The 15978-nt window shown below is 35.4% G+C and overlaps 1 long non-coding RNA gene across 1 annotated transcript; it reads left to right on the top strand.

The window, feature by feature from the left end:
- The first annotated feature begins 1581 nt into the window (after positions 1-1581).
- On the top strand, positions 1582-14465 carry LOC107974245 (uncharacterized). Its single transcript, XR_001716863.3, has 3 exons — positions 1582-2657; positions 2747-2811; positions 10884-14465. It is a non-coding gene; the product is annotated as an uncharacterized LOC107974245 (long non-coding RNA).
- Positions 14466-15978: the final 1513 nt, after the last annotated feature.

A 15978-nucleotide genomic window follows, 5' to 3' on the forward strand; every position in this document is an offset into this window, starting at 1 on the left:
CGTGGTCATAGGCATGTGTCCCTTCAGGCAAGAAGACAATAAAATATGATGAAAGAACATAGAATTTAGAGTAAGAGAGTCATGTAATGAGGATATCAATTTATTGTTAGATAAACTCTTTTATCCCAGTTATTTTTGGAGCAAATACAAAAGGGATTAATAATAACTACGTCGTGGTTTTGTGGTAAGGATTGAATGAGATATAGCATGTTAAAAGACATCTTGCATAAATTTGACTGGATATCTTCTAAAATATATTAGGAGCTCTAATAATCTATGGATTAAAGAAAAATCTTTTAGAAAGCTTTTCTAAGTACAAAAATAGCTGAATTTTTATCCTAGTTACTTTTTTATCCAGAGAAAAAGTGGTTAAATTGAAGTTTGTCAAAGCAAAGCAGTAAAAATTCTGAACAACTGAAAAGAATGGGATCTTGAATTGAAAGTATTAACTGGAATTGTATAAAATTTGGTTCTAATGGGGATGTTATTAACAGCCTTCAGAATTTTAAAATTTAAGTAGAAAAAAAGAAGAAGAATTTATTCAAAGTTTTACATCTGAATAAGAACTATAGGACAAAAGGAAAATTTTTAAAAAATACTATGGTATGAGAATTGAAGTTTCTGACTAGAAATGGAATGTCAAGGAAGAAAATAATGTTTATCAGAGATCTGCGTAATTTTTTTAAAAATGTTAGGGAAGGTGAGCCCTAGACTTTAAAATTCTCATAGATTTAATTTTAAAGCAATTAATTACAAATTCATTTATTTAGATTAAATAACACAGATTGCTAATGTATTGCTTAAAATATGTCAATTAACACTGAAAAACAGTGACTTTTTCTCATGATAACAGTTTCGTAGTTTTCACTTTTAAAAAAATCAATTCCCTTTACAAGTGATTATTTGTTTCTATTTAAAAATATATTTAAACTGTATTTCAGAAGTACATTTATGAAGTGCTTTTCTAAAATCAATAATGTAATTATGGTGATTGTACTCATCTTATTCTCTGTTGAAATTTATTTCAAAGGTCTAAGCTTTTTTTCCTGGTGTTCTTATAAAAAAATTCTAAACATTTATGTCCCAAATTTTTGGTTAAAAGAACAATTTTGTGTGTGTATGTATTAGCATATTTGTATAAACATCCTCTTCACAATGCACACAAACACATATCTACTTTTGATTTTTTCTTTTTTTTTTTTTTTGAGACAGACTCTCACTCTGTTGCCCAGGCTGGAGTGCAGTGGCTCAATCTCAGCTCACTGCAGCCTCCGCCTCCTGGGTTCAAGCAATTCTCCTCCTTCAGCCTCCCGAGGAGCCAGGATTACAGGTGTGGGCCACCACACCTGGCTAATTTTTGTATTTATAGTAGTGACAGAGTTTCACTGTGTTGGCCAGGGTGGTCTCAAACTCCTGACCTCAGGTGATCCACCTTGGCCTCCCAAAGTGCTGGAATTACAGGAGTGAGCCACCACACCCAGCCTTCATTTCATTCCCAAGTATATTATGGTATTGTACAATCTGGTCTCTGAAAGACATTGATAAATTAACTCATTTCAGCTCCACCAATCTACTGAAAGTGTGTAACAGCGAGATATCGGCCAAGAGTAAGCATATATTCAAAACTAAATTAAGTATCCTTTTCATCTTTTCAGGAGTCCCATCAAATTTTAGTCACAAAATTAAAGGGGAAAAGGAAAAAGGAAGGAGCAGAATGATGGAGTAGAAGAGTCCACTGATCACCGTCCCCTGCCGACAAGGACACCAATTTAACAACTATCTACACAGAAGAAAGAAAGAAAGAAAAAAAAAAAACACCTTCATGAGAACCAGAACCAAAAATCAGATGAGCACTCATAGTAGCTGGTTCTAACTTCACAATGTTGAAAGAGGCACTGAAGAGATAGAAAAAACACTGAAATGCCTATGCCACCCTGCCCCCACCCCCACCCTCCTGCAGTGGCAGCATGGGACAGAGAGCGTCTCTGCGCCCTGGAGAAGAGAGAACACAGTAATTGTGAGGCAATGAACTCAGTGCTGTCCTGGTAGATCAGAAAGGAAATCTGGACCAAACTCAGCTAATGCCCATCCACAGAGGGAGGATTTAAACCAGCCCTAACCAGAGGGAAATTACCTATCCCAGCTACCTGAACTTGAGTTCCTGAAAACCTCCCCTCCAAAGGCTACAGTGCTCTGTGTCTCCAAGTAAACTTGAAAGGCAGTCTAGGCCATAAGAACTGCAACCCTTAGGTGAGTCCTAGTGCTGAACTAGGCCCAGAGACAGTGGACTAGGGCACACGTCACATACTGAGATATAAGCTGGGGCCACCAAGGGAATGCTGGCATTATCCCTTCCCTAACCCCAGGCTGCACAGCTTGTGGCTCTAAAAGAGACCCCTTTCTTCCTCTAGAGAAGAGGACAGGGAAGAACTTTGTCTTGCATATTGGATACCAGCTCAACCACAGCAGGATAGGACACCAGTCAGGGTCATGAGGAAGCAGTTCCAGGCCCTAGCTCCCAGGTGCCATTTCTAGACACATGTGCTGCCTTAAAGGAAAGGAGTCAGTCTTGACAGCATTCAACAGCTGCTAATTGAAGAACCCCTGGACCCTCAACAACCAGCCTGGATACCCAGATACTATGTCAAGGGTCTTGGGTAAGCCTCTGAGACTTGCTGGCTTTAGGTACAGCATGGTCACAGGTGAGTAGAGCACAAAAGCAGCCTGATGGTATTTCTGATTCCAGGACCTGACCCTTAGATGGCATTTCTGGACCTGCCCTGAAGCAGAGGGGATCCCACTACCCTGAAGGTGAGTCCCAGACCAAGCAACATTCACCAAAAGCTGAATGAAGAGCCTCTGGGATTTAAGGGAACATTGGCAGCAGTCTGGCAGTACTCCCCATGGTGAGGGGTGGCAATAGCTATGGGGTAAGGCTCTTCTGCCTTTGTAAAGGGAAGGGAACAGTAGAAAGGACTGTGTCTTTTCATTTGAGTGCCAGCTCAGAACAGTAAAAAAGAACACAGGATAAACTCCTAAGGTTTTTTGACTGTAATCCCTGACTCCTGGATGGCACATCTGGACCCACCTGGGGCCTGGGAAACATTGCTGCCCTGAAGAGAAGGACACAGGCCTGGCTAGTTTTTCCATCTGCTGATAGTTGTCCCAGGGCATTAAGCAAACATAGGCAGTAGCTAGTGAGTGGTTACAAGAGTTCTTGGGTGAGACCCAGTGCTGTGCTGGCTTCAGGTCGGACCCAGCACAGTCCCAGTGGTGGTGGCCACAGGGATGCTTGTGTCACTTCAACCCCAGCTTCAGGTGGCTCAAAACAGAGAGAAAGACTGTGGTTGTTTGGGAGAATCTAAGGGAAGATTACAAAAGTCTCTGCCTGGTAATCCAGATAATTCTCCCAGATCTTATCCAAGATCATCAAGGTGGTACCTCTAATAGTCTGCAAGAACCACAGCATTACTGGGGCGTGGGGTGCCCTCTAAAACAGATATAGCTTAGATCACAATATCCAAATCCTTCAAAATATCTGGAAAGCCTTCTCAAAAAGAATGGCTACAAATAACCCAGACAGTGAAGACTACAATAAATATCTAAATATTTAATGACCAGACTTTAAAGAACATCAACTAGTATCAACACCATTCAGGAAAAAATGACCTCACCAAATGAACTAAATAATTCACCAGAGACCAATTGTGGAGAAGCAGGAATGTGTGAAATTTCAGAAAGATAATTCAAAATTCTTCAAACTGTGTTGAGGAAGCTCAGAGAAATTTAAGACAAAGAGAATTCAGAATTCTATTAGATACATTTAACAAAGAAATTGAAATAATTAAAAGGAATCAAGTAGAAATTCTGGAGCTGAAATATACACTTGGCATACTGAGGAATGCATCAGGGTCCTTTAATAGTAAAATTGATTAATCATGAGAATTTGTGAGTTTGAAGATAGGCTGTTTGAAAACACATAGTCAGAGGAGACAAAAGAAAAAGAATAAAAAACAATGAAACATGCCTATAGATTCTATAAAAGAGCCTTAAAAGAGAAAATCTAAGAGTTATTGGTGTTAAAGAGGAGGTAGAGAAAAAGATGGGGATATTAATTTTATTCAAAGGGATAATAATACAGAAATTCACAAACCTAAAGAAAGAAATCAGTATCCAAGTACTAGAATGTTATAGAACACTAAGCAGATTTAAAGCAGAGTACCCCAAAGCATTTAATAACCAAACTCGCAAAGATCTAGGATTTAAAAAAAAGAATTCTAAAAGTAGCAAAAAAATAAATAACATACAAGGGAGTTCCAATATATCTGACAGCAGACTTTTCAGTGGAAGCTTAACAGATTAGAAGAGAGTGGTAGGACATATTTAAAGTGCTGAAGGAGAAAACATTTACCCTGGATTAGTATATCTGGCTAACATATTCTTCAAACATGGAGAAAGAAATACTTTCCCAGACAAACAAAAGCTGAACATATCCTTCAAACATGGAGAAAGAAATACTTTCCCAGACAAACAAAAGCTGAACATATCCTTCAAACATGGAGAAAGAAATACTTTCCCAGACAAACAAAAGCTGAACATATCCTTCAAACATGGAGAAAGAAATACTTTCCCAGACAAACAAAAGTTGAGGGATTTCATCAACATCAGACCTGTCTTTCCTATAAGAAATGCTAAAGGGAATACCTCAATTAGAAAGAAAAGGACATTAATGAGCAATAAGTAATCACCTGAGGGCACAAAAACCCACTGGTAATAGTAAGTACACAGAAAAACACAAAGTATAATAACACTGTTACTGTGATATATAAACTATTCTTATCCTAAGTAGAAAGAATAAATAATGAACCCATCAAAACTAATAACTACAACTAATTTTCAAAACATAGTCCAAAAAGATACAACAGAAGCTAAAAAAAGTTACAAAGCAGGGAGGTAAAATTAAGGCATAAATTAAACTTCACAACTTAAAACTAAGTTTTTATTAGTTTTCTCTTTGCTTATTTGTGTGTTTGTTTATGTAAACAGTGTTAAGTTGTTATTAAGTTAAAATAATGGGTTATAAAATAGTACTTGCAAGCCTCATGGTAACATTAAACAAAAGAAATACAATGATTACACGAAACACGTGTTTCCTGTACCTGTTACCTCATGGTAACATTAAACAAAAGAAATACAATGATTACAGGAAACATAAATGTCAAGAAACGAAATAATATAATGAGAGAAAATCACCTTCACTAAAGGAAGGCAGGAAAGAAAGAAATAAGAAAGAGAAGACCACAAAACAACCAGAAAACAAATAACAAAGTGACACAAATAAGTCCTTATTTATCAGTACTATCATTGAATGTAAATGGACTGAACCCTCCAATCAAAAGACACAGAGTGGCTGAATGTATGAAAAAACCAAACCCAATGATCTGTGGCCTATAAGAAACACACTTATCCTATAGAGACACGCACAGACTGAAAATAAAGGGGTAGAAAAAGATATTCTAAGTAAATGGGAAGCAAAAAAAAAAAAAAAAATACCCCAGGGGTAGCCATACTTATATCATACAAAATAGATTTCAAGACAAAAACTATAGTAGATTAAGAAGGTCAGTATACAATGATAAAGGGATCAATTCAGCAAGAGGATGTAGCAATTTCAAATTTATATGCAACCAACACCGGAGCACTCAGAAATATAAAGCAAATATTTTTAGAGCTGAAGAGAGAGATAGGCCCCAGTGCAATAATATCTGGGGACTTCAACATCGCATTTGCAACACTGGGCAGGACTTTCAGACAGAAAATCAACAAACATTGGACTTAATCGGTACAATAGATCAAACCAAAGGGAATCCAAATTCCCTTAGATATTTTCAAAACATTTCGTCCAAGGACTGCAGAATACACATTTTTTCTTCAGTACATGGATCATTTTCAAGGATAGACCATAAATTAAGTCATAAAACAACTGTTAAAACATTCAAAAAATTGAAATAACACAAAGCATCTTCTCTGACCACAATGGAATAAAAATAGAAATTAATAATGAGAGAAATATGGGAAACTGTATTAGTCCGTTCTCACACTGCTATAAAGAAATACCTGAGCCTGGGTAATTTATAAAAAAAAAGAGGTTTAATTGTCCCATGGTTTCACAGGCTGTCCAGGAAGCATGGCTGGGGAGACCTCAGGAAACTTTCAATAATGGCAAGAGGTGAAGGGGAAGCAGCATGTCTTATGTGGCTGGAGCAGGAGGAAGAGGAGAGAGGCAGGAAGTGCTACATACTTTTAAACAATCGGATCTCATGTTAGCTCACTCACTATCACAAGAACAGCAACAAAAAGAACATCCACCCTCGCGATCCAATCACTTCCCATCAGGCCCCACCCCCAACATTGAAAATTACAATTAGATTGAGATTTGGGTGGAAACACAGACCCAAACCATGTAGAAACGATACAAACACATGAAAATTAAACAATATTCTCCTGAATAACCAGCAGGTCAATGAAGAAATTAAGAAGAAAATTGAAAAATTTATTGAAACAGATAATTGAAACACAACATACCAAAACCTAAGGGATACAGAAAAGTAGTACTCAGAGGGAAGTTTATCCCTGTAAGTGTGATACATTAAAAAAGAAGAAAAACCTTAAGCACTCTAACAGTGCATCTTAAAGAACTAGAAAAGCGAGAACAAACCAAATCCAAAATTAGTAGAAGGAATGATAAAGATCAGAGCAAAAATAAATAAAATTGAAATGAAAAAACAATATGAGAGATAAATAAAACAAAAAGTTGGGTTTTTTTAAAGTGAAACAAAATTGACAAATCTTAGGCAGACGAGGAAAAAAGGAAAGAAGATACAAATAATTGCAATCAGAAATGAAAAAGGAGACATCACAAGAGATACTCCAAAATTTGAATGATTATTAGTGGCTTCTATGAGCAACTATATGCCAGTGAATTGAAAAATCTAGAAGACAAGGACAAATTTCTAGACACTTAACAACCTACTGAGATTGAACCAGGAAGAAATACAAAACCTGAACAGACCAATAACAAGAAATGAGATTGAAGCTGTAATAAGTCTCTCACTAAAAAAAAGCTCAGGATCCAATAGCTTCACTGCTGAATTCTACCAAACATTTAAAGAGAAACTAACATGTATACTACTAAACTATTCTGAACAATAGAGAAGGGAATACTTCCAAACTCATTCAACAGGCCACCGTTATCCTGATACCAAAACCAGACAGACACATCAAAAAAGAAAACTACAGGCAAATATCTCAGATGAATATTGATGCAAAAATCCTCAACAAAATACGAGCAAATTAAATTTTAAAATATATTAGAAAAATCATTCATCAGGACCAAATGGGAATTATCTCTGGGATGCATGGATGATTCAACAGGCTCAAATGAATCAATGTGATACATCATATCAACAGAATAAAGGATGAAAACCATATGATCATTTAAACTGATGCTGAAAAAACATTTGCTAAAATTCAACATCCCTTCATAATGAAAATGCTCAAAAAACTGGGGATAGAAGGAACATACTTCAATATAATAGAAGCTATATATGACAGACCCAGAGCTAGTATACTAAATCAGGATAAACCAAAAGCCTTTCCTCTAAGATCTGGAACATTAATAGGATGCCCACTGTCACGATTATTATTCAACATATTACTGGAAGTTCTAGCTACAGCAATCAGACAAGCGAAAGATATAAATTGTATCCAGGCTGGAAAGAAGTCAAATCCTTGTTTGCAGATTATATGATCTTATATTTGGAGAAATCTGAAGATTCCACAAGAAAGCTATTAGAACTGACAAACAAATTCAGTAAAGTTGCAAGATACAAAGCCAACATACAAAAATAACTAGAATTTCTATATACCAACAGTGAACAGTGAGAAAAAGAAATATAAAAAATCCCATTTACAATAGCTAAACATAAAATTAAATACCAAGGCATTAACTTAGCGAAAGAAGTAAAATATCTCCCTGATGGAAATTACAAAACACTGATGAAAAAAATTGAAGAGGCCACCAAAAAATGGAAAAAGATTTCATGTTCCTTAGTTGGAAGAATCAATATTGTTAAAATATCCATTCTACCTAAAGCAATCTACAAATTTAATTCAATCTCTATCAAAATACCAATGGCACTCTTCATGGAAATAGAAAAAAAAGGTCTTAAAATTTATATGGAATCACAAAAGGCCCAGAATGGTCAAAGATGTCCAAAGCAAAAAGAACAAAGCTAGAGGAATCATGTTACCTGCCTTCAACTTGTTCTACAGAGCTATAGTAATCAAAACACGGTGCTGGCATAAAAACAGACACATAGACCAATGGGACAGAATAGAGAACTCAGAAACAAATCCACGTAACTACAGTGAACTCATTTTTGACAAGAACACACATTGAGGAAAAGACAGTTTGTTCAATAAATGGTGCTAGAAATACTGGACATCCATATGCAGAAGAATGAAACTATACCCCTATCTCTCGCCTTATGCAAAAATCAAATCAAAATGAACGAAACACTTAAATCTAAGATCTCAAACTATGAAACTACTACAAGAAAACATTGAGAAAAATCTCTGGGACATTGGTCTGGGCAACAATTTCTTGAGCAGTACTCCACAAACACAGGGAACCAAAGCAAAAATGGACAGTTTGGATTAAGTTAAATTAAAAATCTTCTGTACAGCATAGGATACAGTTAACAAAGTGAAGAGACAACCCACAGAACAGGAAAAAATATTTGCAAACTACCCATCTGACAAGGGATTAATAACCAGAATATATAAGAAGCTTAAATAACTCTATAGGAAATAATCTAATAATCTAATCAAAAACTGGGCAAAAGATTTGAATAGGCATTTCTCAAAAGAAGACATACAAATGACATACAAGCATATTATAAAAAGATGCTCAGTCTCATTGATCATCGAAAAAATGCAAATCAAAACTCCAGTGAGATATCACTGTAATTTTGAGTATAAGCCAAAGTAGCTTATATTCAAAAGACAGGTAATAAAAATGCTGGCGAGGATGTGCAGAAAATGGAACCCTCATACACTGTTGGTGGGAATGAAAATTAGTACAGTCACTATGGGGAACAGTTTGGAGGTTCCTCAAAAACTTAAAAATAGGGCTGCTTTATGACCCAGCAATCCCACTTCTAGTTATATACCCAAAGGAAAGAAAATCAGTACCTCAAAGAGATGTCTGCACTGCCATTGTTCCGAGAGCACTAGTCACAATTGCTGAAATCTGGAAGTAAAATAATTGCACATCAAAAGACGAATTGCTAAAGAAAATGTGGTACATATATAAATACACAATGGGGTACTATTCACCCATAAAAAAGAATGAGATCTAGTCATTTGCAACAACATGGATGAAACTGGAGATGATTGCGTTAAGTGAAATAAGACAGGCACAGAAAGACAAACATCACATGTTCTCACATATTTGTGAAATGTATACATTAAAACAGTTAAACTCCTGGACACAGAGGGTAGAAAGATGGTTACCAGAGGCTGGGAAGGGTAGTGGGGAGTAGGGGGTGAGGGATATTAAGGATGGTTAATGGGTACAAAAAGTAAAGACAATAAATAAGACCTACTATTTGGAAGCACAACAGGGCGACTATAGTCAGTAAAAACAACTGTACACTTTAAAATAACTTAAAGTGTATAATTGGATTGTTTGTGACTCAAAGGATAAATGGTTGAGGGGATGGATATCCCATTCTCCATGATGTGCTTATTTCACCTTGCATGCCTGTATCAAAACATCTCATGTAAGCCATAAATATATACATCTACTATGTACCCACACAAAATTTAAACATAATAATGAAAGGGTAATTAGGCTTATAGGAAACCTTTTTCAATGTCCTACTTGTTTAAGTTGTAGGATGACAATAATAAAATAATATTTTATTTCTTTCCTGCATATATTGTGGTTTAAACTATCTATCACATGACTATTTAATCTAATGCCACCCTAAAGGTAGATGGTCTAAGACCTCATTTATAAGTATTGTTAGATCAATACATAACTATATAAACTATATTTACTATGAATTTTCCTAACTCTTAAACTTGTAAGGCAAGTAGAAGTAAATTACCATAGACTTCAAATGATAACTTTAGTGATCATTTTATTTCACTCAATTATGTAAATTTTGTGTAAGCTAGTAACTGTAAAATCTACTTTTTATAAAAAGAATGTTCAAAAAATGTTTATTTATTCGATTTACTTATAGTTTAGAATTTTTGGAATTTATTGCTGCACTTACATTTACATATTACATATCAAAATAGTATTGATTTCTTGACATGTACTAGAAAAAATAATGACAAAATATAGATTACTTGAGAATTGGAAGTTTGAGTGTAAAAAGCTATCATAGGTACTATGTCAGCAACACTGACATCTTGTTAGGGAGACTTGAAAGTATGAGTTCCATTTGACGTATCTTCTAGACAATTCAATTGAGAGTGTCCTACAGGGTATTGCTTTGTGTTTCTATGATATAGTAAGAAAATTATTTCATAGGGCAAAATAGACATCATCTAAATGATTTTATTAAAAATCTTATAAACTAAAGATTACATTTAAATCTTGGAAAAATCAGTCATTCCAAATGATTTCTACATGATGATGTAATTTAGAAGTTGGGAATTCAGTGCCGTCATCCCAGTGACTTTTGGTCAACCAAATAGTGAACTTAACCAACCTCTTTCACATTGTTGTGATACAGAATCTGCCAGGGCTGAGGACATACATTATTATATTGAAAAATAATGTGGCATGTTTTACTTTTTTGTTTCAGACCTTTTGGGAACTTATTTGCAAAGAAGTCCCCGCCATAAAGATCTATAATCTTTTCAACAACCTATTTGGGAAAATGCATGATAGGGCCGTGAAAAACATTATGTTCTAAGACAAAGGCCTAATATTATCATGAGCAGCCTAGAGTGACGGAGAGAACACTAAATGCTGACTGGGTGCTGTTTTCAATGTGATCATCAAGTGGCCATGTGACCTTCAATGGATGCCAGCTTTCCATGAGGCTTCAACTCCTCATTAACGAAAGAGCAAAATAATACTTACCTCAACTTCTTTCTAGGGCTATAGAGAAAAAAAAAATGTTTAGAAAGAATGTAATATTTTAAGAGAGCATATTGTTCTTTATTGCCATAATAAAAGTAATCATAATCTACATTATGAGGATCACCTTGGTATAGTATTAAGCATGACACTGAGAAACAGGCGATGAGAGTTTCAGTTATGCCTTCTGAATTTATTATTGGTTGACCTTGGAAAAGCTCCTTAACTTCTCTGCATCTCTTTTGCTGCTTTTGTAAAAAGCAAATGAAAAGACAACACATTAATCATGGCAGGAAACTGGAAATTACAATCTTTCCAGGTTAAAACCACATGTTTTGAAGTAAAATCTTTTAGTCTAAAATTTTTTAAGATAATGGATAATGAATTTTCAATAATAATAATAGCATATTCTCAATAATAATAATACTTAAATATATTGAACTTCTACATCATTTAGGAAATATGCTACTTTATATGTATGTTATTTAGTCTTCAGAAAAAAACACTCTGAGAGATATTATTTTTGTCATTTCACCACTAAGGAATCTGAATTTGAAAGGTTAAGTAACCTTATCAAACTCATAGAGAGACTAGCAATAAGTTTGAGATTTAAATACAGTATGATTCTAAAGCACAGGTTTTGAACCATCATGTTCCAATATTCTCAATATAATATAATAGCTCTGGGTATGAATAAACAGTTTCAGTTTGAGTCTGTAAAAGATCAGTGGTAATTCAAGAACAAAAACAATTTAGTCTTTAAAAGACACAACAGTTGTGCCCTACTTGAAATTTTACCTCTCTTTATACTTTATTTACACTGTGCCCAGCATATAGGAGCTGGATGTTTTATACTTGAAACAGGGTTAATAGCACCTGGTTATATGATTTGACAGTCAGCTTATATGTCCATTCACCTCACTTGAGACTTCTAGACCACACTGCCAAAATATCCATTTTAGTTCTGAGAAAAAATATATTAGAGAACTGTGGAGAGAGGGAACCAAAGTTAGTTTAGGCATGAAATTGTTCTGAGCTGAGAATTTTGCCCCTAGGAATTTTAAGCAAATATGGATCCACTTCTCCATGAATTAGAAACATTTGTAGTTTCCTACATAGTGCAGACGTGAGGATTTCTTTTATTCTTTTGTTCTTTATTCTTTAATTAGAAGAATTAAATTGAATGGTTCCTGCGAGACTTATGGCAGATTGTACTTTCCAATATAGCTACAACAATATTTCCCAACACTTACGCTCAACTGCAATGTAATCTTGTCTTTTGGAAACTGCAGAGGATTGGAAAATGGGCAGAAAAACAGTTGTATATATTACATGTCACATGTTACATGTTACATGATTCAGTCATTGGGTGAGGTGACAGCAGATCACAATTTATTTTTTCCTTAGCACTTTGAGACCTGACTCTACCTCTAAAAACATTTATTCATAGAACAAGCAAAGCAACCATAGAGAACTGACTACAGCCAAGAGTTGTTCTAAGAAGGGTATTAAAAAGTCTTCACCTCCTACATTCAGCTGGAGCAAGAACAAGGACATTTTCTACTTTGGAAATAGGAGCAAGGGTTCTGAGGGAAGAGCAACTGGTGCCATTGGTCTCTGGCTTGTCCACTAGCTCAAATTGTAGGTTTTCCTCCTTTTTACATTTAATGTCTATGGGTTGAAAAATAAACAACTTAGTTCAGCTATGTGGATCGGCTAAAAAAAATAATGAAAGACCATAATTAAAAATGTACTGAAGTTACTTTAGAAAACATTCAGCAGCAGTTGCCTAGATTTTACTTTTTGCTGCACCTATTTTTTTCTCAGATAGAAGTGTATACTCACATCTAACAAATAGCTTTTTGACATTTTTGTTAACCGGTCACTGTACTAGATGGCAATGAGTGAATCAGGAAGATCTTCCCTACCCTCATGTGGCTGACATTCTAGTAGAAAACATAAACATAACATTAAATTACATTGCAAGAAGTATTTGGAAGTAAGCACTGAGTTCTCTAAGAGTATAAAACAGGAAGCCATAACCTAAAATTGAGTTTGGAGGGCCATTTTTTTTTAATGACAGTGATATGTAATCAGAGACAAAGAAGATGAGTAACCATTGACAGGGTCAGGTTGAGAGGAGGACCACAATAATTTCTGTCAGTGGGAAGAACAAGTAAAAAGTTCTTGCAGTGGTGGGGAGCATGACACATTCGAGCTAATGAAAATTATTCAATGGTTCTATGAGGCAGAAAGCCAGAGGAAATGATCAGAAATGAATGTAGAGAGGGAGGGAGGATCATATGCAGGGATATTTAGGCTTTGTTAAGAGTTCTGCACTTTATCCAAAATACATGGAGAACCCATTAAAGAGTTTTAAAATGAAGAAGAGTAAAACGGGATTTGGTGTGTGTTTGTTTGCTTTGTTTTGAAAGACCATTGCAGCTATGTTGTGGATAATGGATTGGGGGAGGTAAGAGAAAATGCTCCTAAACCACGATGTTAGTTAGGAGGTTTGGTAGAACAGTTAAGCAAAGAGGTAATGGTGGCTTTGATTAGGATGGAGAAAAGATAATAGATGCTAAAGTATATTTAGGAAGTAGATTTAAAACGACTTAACAATGAATTGAATGAGGAGTGAGAGTTATTTTGGCAACAAAGATAAATCCAGATTATTGGCATGAATGTTGATGTCTTTTCAAAATATCAAGAAATGTTTTGTGTTATTGGGTTTGAAATAACTAAAGACATCTAAGTAGAGATTGTGATAAATCAGTAGATAGGGGCCAGCAGTATATTTTACACCAGAGGAAAAGTTGGGCATGAAAAATAAAATCTGAAGAGGGCTTGAAACAAAAGCTTATGGATGCACATATAAATGTATATGTGTATATGTTCGCACATATGTATTTCCCATATGATTGTTGTAATAAAGTTCTCACAAAAAATACCTATTTGTTATTTGCTTTCTATATAATTCCTTTTAATGATTGGAGATTTTTTTAAAGACTAAGTTGTGAGTGACTCTTAGAGATCATAAGGACAAGTCTTTTATGAACTATAGAAACTCCTCTTGTAATAATCTTGGGAGGTGCTGGTTAAGCATCTGTTTCCATATTCCAGATAACAGGAAACTCACTACATTAGGGAATGGGCTAGTTCATTATGGAATGCTTCACTGGAGGGATAAAATCATTTCTTACATACATGGGTCATAGTTTTTTTGTATAAAACACCATTAAATAGAAACTTCTCTATTTTTATGATACCTTTTCAAACACTATGACTGGTGTTGTGCATGTCCAAATACTATCTCTTGAGGTAAAACTCCTCATTTTTTCCCTCCACCTCCTCACCAACTTGTAACATGGTTTTCTAGTTCTTCTGGGTAGTTTTTGAATGGATGCATAGTGGTTGGTAAATATATTCCTTTAAATATTTCATATATATACATATACATATATATATATGAATGCAGAAGTGGTCTCTCGGTACATATAGTTTTGTAAAAAGTTAGAAAGAATATATAGAAGAAAACAATAATGGATTAACTCCCACTAAGTTAGAAAGAGTACATAGTAAAGTCATTAGGAGTGTATAATCTAGAACCAGATTACTATGGTTTAAATTGCTTTGCCCATACTTACTATGTATAACTGGAAAACTATTTGATTCCTTGTAACTACCGTATTTTAATTTTTTAAATGAGGGGAATAATATTATCTATTTATGGAAAGTTTTTACATAATTTATTATATACATAGGTCTATACAGTGCCTGGCATGTATCAAATACTTTATAAGTGGTAGATATTATTAGGGTAACTATTTTTTAAAATGATTTGTTCATTCATTTATTAAACAAGAACTTTTTGAGTCCTAACTATATCAGCCTGAAGGCTGAATGCTAAGGATAAATTGCTGGCCAATATAAACAAGTACAAACAAGTTCTTGCATTCACGAATTTTATACTCTACTTGAACTATAAGTTGTTTGATGTGTTATTTTGGTTTTACTGATATTAAAAAGAAAAGTGGCAACATGTGCCTTAAGGACTTGTATTAATTCATTCTCATGCTGCTATGAAGAAATACTCGAGACTGGGTAATTTACAAAGAAAAGAGGTTTAAGCCAGATGCAGGTCGGGTGCAGTGGCTCACGCCTGTAATCTCAACACTTTGGGAGGCAGAGGTGGGCAGATCACAAGGTCAGGAGATTGAGACCATCCTGGCCATCATGGTGAAACCCTGTCTCTACTAAAAATACAAAAATTAGCTGGGTATGGTGGCATGCACCTGTAATCCCAGCTACTCAGGAGGCTGAGGCAGAAGAATTGCTTGAACCCAGGAGATGGAGATTGCAGTGAGCCGAGACCCCGCCACTGCACTCCAGCCTGGCGACAGAGCGAGACTCCATCTCAAAAAAGAAAAAGAAAAGATGTTTAATTGACCCACAGCTCCACATGGCTGGGGATGCCTCAGGAAACTTACAATCATGGTGGAAGGCACCTCTTCACAGCGCAGTAGGAGAGAGAATGAGCACAGAGCAAAGTGGAAGGCCCCTTATAAAACCATCATATCTCATAAGAGCTCACTCACTATCCTGAGAACAGCATGGGGGAAACCGTCCCCATGATTCAATTATCTCCACCTCATCCTGCCCTTGACACATGGGGATTACTACAATTCAAGGTGACATTTGGGTAGAGACCAGAGCCAAACCATATCAGGACTTTAAAAAGGTAATGTTTTCCTCTAAAATCCAAATTAATACCAGTGAAGGACACTAACAATAAAAAGCATATAACCTAGTATTAT

This window comes from Pan troglodytes, chromosome 3 (assembly GCF_028858775.2).
Source record: "Pan troglodytes isolate AG18354 chromosome 3, NHGRI_mPanTro3-v2.0_pri, whole genome shotgun sequence".
Classification (NCBI taxonomy): domain Eukaryota; kingdom Metazoa; phylum Chordata; class Mammalia; order Primates; family Hominidae; genus Pan; species Pan troglodytes.